This window comes from Mus caroli, chromosome 19 (assembly GCF_900094665.2).
Source record: "Mus caroli chromosome 19, CAROLI_EIJ_v1.1, whole genome shotgun sequence".
NCBI lineage: Eukaryota > Metazoa > Chordata > Mammalia > Rodentia > Muridae > Mus > Mus caroli.
The window spans coordinates 22,911,733-22,922,591 of NC_034588.1; the positions used below are offsets into that span (position 1 = coordinate 22,911,733).

General features: G+C 44.4%; 1 pseudogene; it reads right to left on the reverse strand.

Moving 5' to 3' along the window:
- Positions 1-7,325: 7,325 nt before the first annotated feature.
- Positions 7,326-8,391, reverse strand: LOC110286011 (annotated as a pseudogene).
- Between the last annotated feature and the right edge of the window lie 2,468 nt (positions 8,392-10,859).

Genomic DNA, 10,859 nt, shown 5'->3' on the forward strand with positions numbered 1-10,859 from the left:
AAAAATCCTTTATCTTCCTATAATTTATCCCTCCCTCTCCTCTAATCCCTGATCATTTTAATTACTTTTTAAGTGTCTCCATGTTCTCTCCTTTTACTATTTCGACATCTCTTTCACAGCCTTTTCACCATCCAGAGTCTCTTTAATAACTGCTCACTGGCGTTGGGTCTTCCAACTTGTATTTATGACCTTTCTCAATATTTAGACTGAGCGAAATTCTTTGCCAAGAAATTAAACACCACAAGGTTTTCCAGGGAAGTATTATTCCTTTTTGCTCCTCAGTATAAAGAGGGTCAGACTGGGCCTGGAGAGCTAGCTCAGCGGTTAAGAGTACCATTTGCTCCTAGAGAGAGGACCTGGTTCTACTTCTAGCACCCCCTATGCTGGTTCACAACCTTCTGTAACTCCAATTCCAGCCTCTGTAGACACCAAGCGTGCACAGGCAAAATACCCATACACACTTAAAATAAAAAAAAAAGTCGGACTTAGCCTGGAAGACTTCTGTACCCTTTGAGTCCCTTTTGCCTAGCATTGCAGATAGGATGCCCAGCAGTGGGGTTGGCCATTTTATAACTAAGAAGGTGGACTCCATGAGTTTTGTAGGGTGGGGTAGGAGGACAGAGGGACCCTGGAAATGGATGAAGTTCTCACACTCCTGTCCTGGCGCTGCACTTCTTGTTGGATAGGAAGGCAAACCTGTCTTAGGTTATAAGCCACCAGGATGGGGTTTGTGCTTACAGTGGTCAAATCCTAGTTGATGTGGCCTTGAAGGAGAGGTCCAGGGAAGGGAGAAGAAGTGGTGGCCCATCTGTGGGAGAGGAACGGGCAACTGGGGCATAAGTTGGGGGACCTGTACGTTTTCAGGAAAGAAGTGGTTAGTGAACTCCTGAGAGTGATCACCCAGTATAAAGGGAGGCAAGGCCAGGCACATATCAAACTGATTCCCTATTAACACATTGTCTTCTTAAAATTCTGGGAAGTCTAACAAATGTGTTTATTCAGTGCTGACTGGGTGGATTAGGGCATCTACTGAGGAAAGTTTTGTTACGGGAAAATGGGATTTAAGCCTCAAGTGCTATCACTTGTCAAAGAAGCTTTCGCACGAGGCTTCTCCTGTTTTATCTCACAGCTGGCTGATGGACTGACGGCGCTTGGTGGAGCAGATGTGTTACTGGCGTGAGATGTAGGTTCCTTCTTCACAGCAGAATGCACACAGCAAACCTGGTGATGTTGCTGATGGATTGGGTTTTTCTCTCCCTACTCAGCTACACTTTATTAGTCAGCTGGAGTCACTCAAGTGGAGCTCTGCTGAATTCTCCAGAGGCTCAGAGCATCTCCCTTCATCTCTCCTCCAGTGGTCCTTGGACTTGAGCAGGCACCACATTCACTGGGAGGTTTGCTCAGCTCACCTCCCTGGGCCTGACCCTACAAGTTTGGGCTGGAGTGCACTTTGTTAATAAGCGTCCAGGTGACTATGGTACAGATGGTTTCCTGAGAGTTATTTGGGAAAGACTGGGGGATTCTCCTCTTTGTGGACTTCCTGTCCTCTCCCAAGCTTCCTGTCTTTCCTGTCCTCTCTGGTGTTTTCCAGGAATGAAAGACTTTTCAAAGACGAGGATCTCACTTCACATCTTGTGATTTCTGCAAGTGTGTGTGTGTGTGTGTGTGTGTGTGTGTGTGTGTAAAGTTTTCTTTGTACATCTTTGGATGTCCTAGAACTCACTGTGTAGCCCTGGCAGATCTTGAACTCAGGGATCTGCCTCTCCAGTGTTGGGGCTGAAGGGGTGCACCACCACACCCAGGTTTTAATTTTTCTGTTTTATTCCAAAGTACTACTTGTTCATTAACTAGATATTTTATAAAGATTCAGGAAGGACGAATAAACAAGCACAAATCATTACATGTTCTACCCTCAAGACAACCACTGTTGATATTCTGGGTTATTTCCTCTTTTTTTTTCTCTTTAATAAGGATTGAGATCAAGTATGTCTAAAGACCATATGCTATTTTCATAAGCCTCATGCTTGAGTTTTGTCAGGTTTGGACTGAAGTTCTGGTTGGTGAAGGGAGGTAAAGGCATTTCTCCTTATACTTTTTTCCTTTGTCAGTCACACAGACCTCTGTTGGAGAGCTGGACTAATACCTTTGATTGCTCTTTCTTTCTTTCTTTCTTTCTTTCTTTCTTTCTTTCTTTCTTTCTTTCTTTCTTTCTTTCTTTCTTTCTCTCCTTTTCGTTTTCTCATTCTTTCTTTTCTCTCTTCTCTCCCTTTCTTTCTTTTTCTCATCCTTTCTTTTCTTCTCTCTCTCTCTCTCTCTCTCTCTCTCTCTCTCTCTCTCTCTCTCTCTCCTTCCTTCCTTCCTTCCTTCCTTCCTTCCTTCCTTCCTTCCTGGAATCAGGGACTTATTTGCATTTACAGTTCAGTTCATAGCTTTCAGTCTAGATTTCTTGGGTCCATTGATTCTAGGTGTGTGGTGAGGCAGAATATCATGGTAGCTGACAGAAAGGAGGGAGGGAGGATGTGGCACACACATACAGTGAGAGCAGAAGAAAAATAAAGAGATGAATATTAACCAAGAATCAAGATACAGACCTTAAGGACATCTTCCCAAAGACTTGCTTGCTTCAGCTACTCTCTGAAGTTTCCAGAATCTTCTTAAATAGCACTATCACTTTGGAACTAAGTCTTCTAAACATGAGCCTTTTGGGGGGTGGGGTGGTGACGAGGAACTATTTCACAGCTGAGTTATAACATTTTCTGTAACAGTTTATGCTTTCTATGCCTAGCTAAGAAAATATCTGCCCAACCTAAAACCACAGGATTTTGTAGTATTTTTAAGAAGCTGTTTTAGATATTATGGATTATTTTGAGTTAATCTTTCACATTAGGGAGGTAAGAGACAGTATTAGTATCCTACCACACTGAGTTAAAGTTACTGTGGAAGATTCAATGCCCAGACACTATTTTAAGGGAAAAGATGGAGGTGGGCATCTTTGTTTCTAAAGAAAAGATGCTTTTGCTAAATGAATAAGTTTTAACATAAGCAGTATGATGTTCACCTCAGGAAAGTCACAGGGAGAAGCAACCCATTGTTATGTTTAAGTCAGTTCCTCTAACCACTGGCCAATCTTGTAGGTGTGAATCTTATTGGCTGGGTCTGGGTCATGCACACGTGAACCGGAGGAGAGCTCAGACTGCAGAGGCAGCTGCAAAGGACTGGTTTCCTGTCAGGCCTTGGTCTCAGAAGCTGTTCCAATAGCTTTCTGCTACAAGACTTCTTCCCTAAGAGAACCATAGTTATTCCTCATTCATTTCCCAGTTGAGCACACTCACTGTTGTAGGTTCTCAGATTACAATTGTGAACAGATAGACAAAAGCCCCCAATATCATGGAAACTCACTGAACTCAGGTCGTCTGCGACAACAGTAAGTGCTCTTAACCATGGAGTGTCTCTCCAGCTCCATGACTTGCATTCTCAGAGGAGTGCTTTAACTGTTGGATGGAGGATACAGGATTCACGGAGGGATGGAGCAAAAGGAGGTAACAAAGCTGCTGCAGTTCTCCAGGTGGGAGATTATGTAGGCTTGAGCAAGAGTGAGTTCAGTGCTGCAAAGAAGAATAAATAGTTCAGGGTTCTGAAGAAACAGCTGTCAGGATTTGATGGCAGTAAGGATATGTGACTGAAGGAAAGAAATTAGTCCATGGTGATTAGTCCTGAGTCTTCTGGCCTGAATTACTTTCCAAGATGGGGAAGGTTTCAGGAAAGAGCTAATCTGGGGTTCAGGGCCTTGGGAGCCTGGCTTGGACATATTAGGGCAAGAGCAGATATGGAAGTATCAGTGCTAGTAAATGGGACATGCAGTAGGCAGGTGAGGCTAACGGGCAGGTCTGTGATAAGAGTCTGCATTGTGGAAGCTAAGGATGGATGGATGGGTGGCTACAGGCTGACTGAGATCAACTTGGGAGTGACTGTAGATGGAAAACAGAAGAGCCCTGAGACATGTAGGTGACGGGAGGAGCTACAAGAGTGAATTGAGAAGGAGTAATTCACCGACCGAGCGAGCCACCTTGCATCTTGTGGTTCTGACTGGGGTCGAAAGCAAGCATCCTCTCTGTGGAAATCTCATCAAGCATGTAGGCAGTATAGATAGGGTAGGGGTTTTCCAAAATCACATCAGAGGGACAGACTCTGTGTGCCAATAAATAACATGTGGCCACCATATTCCTTTCTGTCTGATTTATTAGGCACAAATTTAGTACTTTTCACCAATGTAATGGAAGTAAGTGCCACATAAGGGACAGAAGCTCGCAGGTGTGAATTGTGGGAAGATCCTGGATTTTGGTACAAATCCATGCACTTTCATTTTTCTTAGTAAGCATGAACTCAATAATCCTTGATATACTTGGAACTCTGAAAACCATTCAAAACAAGAATCAGGTTAAAATTGGATTCTTGATAGTAAACCATTATGTTAAAGATAGTGTCTCACATCAAGTGTAGGATTTAACATAGGTATTGGACACTAGCTTTAAAAGTGAGCCAGTGCATGAATCATGTGGGACAGCCAATGGCTTTGACTTTCTTCCTGCCATCGGCAGAACTTGTACTCAGATAGAAACCTAGATAAAATGGTCTTGAGCCAGAAAGCACATTGATTGGTTCCTGTGTTTCAATGGCCCAACGCACCCTTTAAACAATGTATTTGCATCTATGTCTCATTTTTGTGTTTGTTTGTTTGAAACATGCTCTTACATTGCTCAGGCTAGCTTATAACATCTGTGGAGCTGGAGATGACCCTTGAACTCCTGGTATTCGTGAGTCTGTCTCTGAAGTGCTAGGATTACAGGCATATGCCACCATACCTGGCTTACTTCTTTTTGTTGACAGAGCTTCTTACTTCAAGGGTGCTTCCTCACACAGAATTTTTCCTTGGCCCTTGATTCCTGGTGACAAAATTATTCACAGGCAGATTCAGGTTTATATTTTAATTGGCTTAGAAATTTTGTGTACAGAATATGTCTATTTCTCTATACTTTTTAAAGTGCTCAGGACTGGGTCACATATACTATGGCTGTGGCCAGGATGAAGGAATGACGTTACTGGCCAGGCTTTGTCAAACATTCACCTTGAATGCCAGGGATCTTGGGGTTGGTCCTTTTACCCAACTTTAACAGAACTGCATCTGGTGGAATGTATGACTACATAGGGAGACAGAAGCATCAGCAGGATAGTGGTATTCAATAGGAGCAAGAAAAGGATGCACATTCCATGATCCATCTGTGGCATCTGTTTACAAGAAACTGCTGCATCTGGTTGTATTTGGTCTGACAGTGGTTTGGAACAAGCTGGCAAATTACAAGCAGTTGTGGTTTAACTTTGTAAACTTCACTCGGCCAATGCTGACAGTCTGTTTCCCTTCTCTCTGTACCTTAGACTTACAAGAACAGCTCCAGGTAAAGCTTTGTCCCTCTGAAGGCTCGGAGGATGGGGCTACCTGGAGCCTTGCCCAGAAGATACCCTGTTAAATGTGGAGATGAAGTTGTCATGGGCTTGGCCAAGTCCCTTCTGGAATTTTTATGATAACACCATCAGCCAAGGATATGAAGCAAGACATGGTGTTTTAAAACAATGAAACCCCTCGGTAGAACACCCCAGATCTTAGAAAGCAGAACTTTGACACCTTGGAGGGAAAAGTTCCTGCAATTTGGAAGGTGTTTCACTCAGGAAAAGAGCCTGTGATTTGTGAAGCAAGACTAATTTGCTCATGGGAAGCGGTGGCATGAAATGGGACAAGGTGTGATCACCTGTCAAGTTCCAAAGAGGGATGATTTAGGGGCAGATAGTGGCTTGAAAATGTGAGGATGGGTGTTACTAACCTAATCCATATGATGCCTTCAAAACAAAAAGTATATTAGGGGCAAAAGGCATGAAACAGACATTATTCACTGTCTCCAGGTGAGATTTTTGCCTGTGAGTTTACAAGCAAGCATGGGCATGCTGTGTGCAGACATTTGTACAATAGATTAGAGCCCCGGATTGCCACAGATGAAAAGTAGTGGGGAGACACCTTTGACTCCTTCCCTTCCCTGCCTAATTTATCTATCTCATTTACTCCAGACAAGGGCTCCTTTGCTTTGTGAAAATTAGAGACATCTGTAGTTACCCAACCGGCGTTGAGGATAATCAAAGCGCGAGCTGCCAGGTGTGAACAGATGGCTTGTAGGGTCAGGAGAATGACTTCCCCTCCTCTTCCTCTCACGGGCACCAGGTCCAATTATCAAAGGTGTCTTGAAGGAGTGGGTGGGGCGGGTGAGGAAGATGGGTGTTCTGGCAAGCCAAAGCACATGCTGGATGCCCGGGATCACTCACAGCTCGCAATGTGCTTCCAATTGCAAAGAACACAGCCTGAGTCTGAAGCTCTTTTTGTTGAGTTTGGGACTTGGGCAGCACTATAAGTGTGCACAGGGGTTGGGGGAGGCAGCAGCACAACCCTTTGAACAGCTCCAGCGTTGGGTAATGTTCCCATTTCGACCATTGACTTCTGCTGGAATGCCCATGTAAATCCTCAAGAAGGTACAGGGGACAGAGGCAAGAGCAGTTTGGTATCTTGGGAGCTTAGGACTCTAAGAAGCTTCATCAAAGTACAGAGAAACCAGGATGAAAGTCTCGAGTGACTTCACATCACCTTTTTGTTTTTTTGTTTTTTTTTTTCAAAATTGAAATTTTATTCGCTTCTTAGATTTAAATTAAAAAAAAAAACTAGACAATTGAAAGGTTGAGTAGAGCTACTTGGTGAACTTAGGATTTTAAAAGATAATTTTTAGGGTGGAACAACAATATGAACTAACCAGTACCCCCAGAGCTCATATCTCTAGCTGCATATATAGCAGAAGATGGACTAGTCGGCCATCACTGGGAAGAGAGGCCCCTTGGTTTTGCAAACTTTATATGCCCCAGTACAGGGGAATGCCAGGGCCAAGAAGCGGGAGTGGGTGGGCAGGGGAGCAGGGCGGAGGGAGGGTATAGGGAACTTTTGGGATAGCATTTGAAATGTATATAAAGAAAATATCTAATTAAAAAAAAGATAATTTTTATGGGTATAATAGCTCAGAAACAGACATGTTTGGGCATTTCTTTTCTTTTTTTGGAGTGCAGCGAACTTTATTGATGGTATTCAAGAGAGTAGGGAGGGCTCCCTAGGCCCCTCCTGTTATGGGGGTCAGGTGGTGCTGAGGGAGATGCTCAGTGTTGGGGGTTGAGTTGGGATAGGGGCTCCTCAGCAACTGAGGGCCTCTCTCTTGCTCTCAGTGTCCTTGCTGGGGTAGATGGTCCAGGGTTTCTTACACCTTGGAGGCCATGTAGGCCATGAGGTCCACCACCCTGTTGCTGTAGCTGCATTCATTGTCATACCAGGAAATGAGCTTGACAAAGTTGTCATTGAGAGTAATGCCAGCCCTGGCATTGAAGGTGGAAGAGTGGGAGTTGCTGTTGAAGTTGTAGGAGACAACCTGGTCCTCAGTGTAGCCCAAGATGCCCTTCAGTGAGCCCTCAGATGCCTGCTTCACCACCTTCTTGATGTCATCATATTTGGCAGGTTTCTTCAGGCGGCACGTCAGATCCATGACGGACACATTGGGGGTAGGAACACTGAAGGCCATGCCTGTGAGCTTCCCATTCAGCTCTGGGATGACCTTGCCCACAGCCTTGGCAGTACCAGTGGATGCAGGGATGATGTTCTGGGCAGCCCCATGGCCATCATGCCACATCTTTCCAGAGGGGCCATCCACAGTCTTCTAGGTGGCAGTGATGGCATGGACTTTGGTCATGAGCCCTTCCACGATGCCAAAGTTGTCATGGATGACCTTGGCCAGGGGGGCTAAGCAGTTGGTGGTGCAGGATGCATTGCTGACAATCTTGAGTGAGTTGTCATATTTCTCGTGGTTCACAACCATCACAAACATGGGGGCATCGTCAGAAGGGGCAGAGCTGATGACCCTTTTGGCTCCACCCTTCAAGTGGGCCCCAGCTTTTTCCATGGTGGTGAAGACACCAGTAGACTCCATAACATACTCAGCACTGGCATCACCCCATTTGATGTTAGTGGGGTCTCGCTTCTGGAAGATGGTGATGGGCTTCCTGTTGATGACAAGCTTCCCATTCTCAGCCTTGACTGTGCCGTTGAATTTGCCATGGGTGGAGTCATACTGGAACATGTGGACCATGTAGTTGAGGTCAATGAAGGGGTTGTTGATGGCAACAATCTCCACTTTGCCATGTGGAGAGCAGATGGCAGCCCTGGTGACCAGGCGCCCAAAATGGCCAAATCCGTTCACACCGACTTTCACCATTTTGTCTACGGGACGAGGCTGGCACTGCACAAGAAGATGCGGCTGTCTCTGGAATAGGGAGAAGCAGATAGCCATGTTTGGGCTTTTCAACAACACTACAATTAATTGAATAACAAATAAAGCCACCAGCAATGTCAGCTTCATTGGCTGCAACTGATGACGTAGTCCTGGATCCTTTCCATAGGTACCTACCAGCAAGCACAAGTTCTTCTGTATGGACTTTTAGACTTCATAATTCAAATAATCAATAATTAGACTATACGTTATGGTTATGTGTGGGTTACAAAATGGATACAAAAGACTAGAGAAACCATGGCAGAGTTCTTGGGTCTTAGTAGAGGCCAGGGAGAACAGCTGATAGAAAAGCAGCTATTAACTCTTAATGAGCCCAGTCCTTCAGACTTGAAGTCCATACTACTCAACTCTGATTGTAGCCATAGCAGACAGAACAGAGAAAACCAGAAATCTTCAGTGCGGTTGTTTGTGCTACGCCTCAGGGGTTGGAAATGAGTTGTTTTAGTTTCCCTGATATATCTTTTAAAAATAACTAGAGTGTGATATGCTGAGCAATCTCTGGACTTTGTTCTGAACTGGACTTTTATTCTAATGCTCCTCTCACTTTGATACAGACAGCTAGCTACTTGTCTGCCTGCTTTAAGTATTTGCATTTCCTACTGTAGATGGAGCTCACTGTGGCTGGTTCAGAAAATAAGTATAGGTCATGCGTATTGGACCTAAAGGCACTCTTGTTCTTAGCAGGCAGGGGGAGTCCAGGATCCCCTCCATTTCAGTACAGGAGGAAGGAGCATGGGTGACTTTTATGGACCATCTCATTGCAGGGGCTGCATCTTCCTTCCTCCTCTTCCTCCTCTTCATCCTCTTCCTCCTTCTCCCTCCTCTTTCTTCCTCCCTCCCCCTCTTCCTCCTCTTTTTCCTCCTTCTCCCTCCTTCCTCCTCCCCTTCCCTTCTTCCTCCTCATTTTCCTCCTCCTCTTTCTCCTCCTCCTTCTCCTCCTTCTCCTCTTTTTCTTATAACATGTGGTCTCATGTAGACCAAGCTGGTCTTGAACTCATTTTGTAGCGGAGGAGGATGACCTTGTACTGATCCTCATGTTGCTATTTCCCTAGTGCTGGGGTAACAAGCATATGCTTCTACATCTGTCTCACACCAGTTTCTACTTAAGGTGGAAACCTTTCTAAAGCATTTCTGATGTAGGCATTTAACGTTGAACACACATGCTTCATATACACACGAAACTGGGAGTTTTGTACTCTTTAAGCTTCCACTTAGTGGTTGTATCTTCAGTTCTGTTAGAATGGCCTTCTATGGCATAGGGTTTTCAAGGTACTGACTCCTTCAATAGCTTCTAACCCGGAATCACTTAAATATTCCTTCCTTGGTTTTCTTCCACTTCTATTGGTGGTCAGTAGCTTGACCATGTGACACACGTTTTTCACAGTGCACTTAAGATATGCCTAGGTCAGTACAGGCTTCATTATCTAATGACATAATGAGCCTTAATTAATTATCTACTCTCCAGATTTCTCAAAACACAGTCCTAGGTGCTCAGCATGGCTTTTTCATTGGCTGTGTTCCTCAGCTCGTTCACTTAAGACTGTCATCAACCAGAGGCCAAGAGATGTTTCCTACAAGATCAGACCAAACCAACATTAGTGATTTTGGAAACAATTTCTTGACTTTATCATAGTTATTTTAGAAATGAAGGTGATGACTCTCTCTATACTTGGTTATCTGTGTATGTGATAATACAAAACTCATACAATTAAGAAAAACAGTGTAACGTCAGGGCCAAAAAATGGGAATGGGTGGGTAGGGAAGTGGGGGGGGGTAATGGGGGACTTTTAGGATAGCATTGGAAATGTAATTGAGGAAAATACGTAATAAAAAATATTTAAAAAAAAAAAAAGAAAAACAGTGTAGTTGGGTGTGGTGGCACACGCCTTTAATCCCAGCACTCAGGAGGCAGAGGCAGGTGGATTTCTGAGTTCAATGCCAGCCTGGTCTACAAAGTGAATTCCAGGACAGCCAGGGCTACACAGAGAAACCCTGCAGAAAAACAACAACAACAACAACAACAACAACAAAACAACAACCCCCAACTAACAAACAAACAAAAACCCAGTGTAACTGACCATAATTGTAATTGATATAACTATAGCATCTAGTTGGGAGGCAAAGACCAATAGAGTGAAGTGCGGGCTTTCTTGGTGAGGAGAATAATACGGAGCACAAACTCTCAAGTGAATATCTACAGTTCCCATCGCAGCATAATGGAAGAATTCTCTTTTATTATGCACAGCTGTCTTTAAGTGGGAGGGAAGTATAGAGTGGGAACAGTTGCAGGGGCCTTGTTATCCAGAAGAAGGAATTTGCTCTGAGGTTAGCACCAGGGGGAGGTGTGAAGTAATAGAAATCCTTGGAGACCCAGGAGGCTTCCGTGGGAGGATAGATGAGGGATCTGGGGGTTTGGTGCTGGAGTGGGGATAGGAA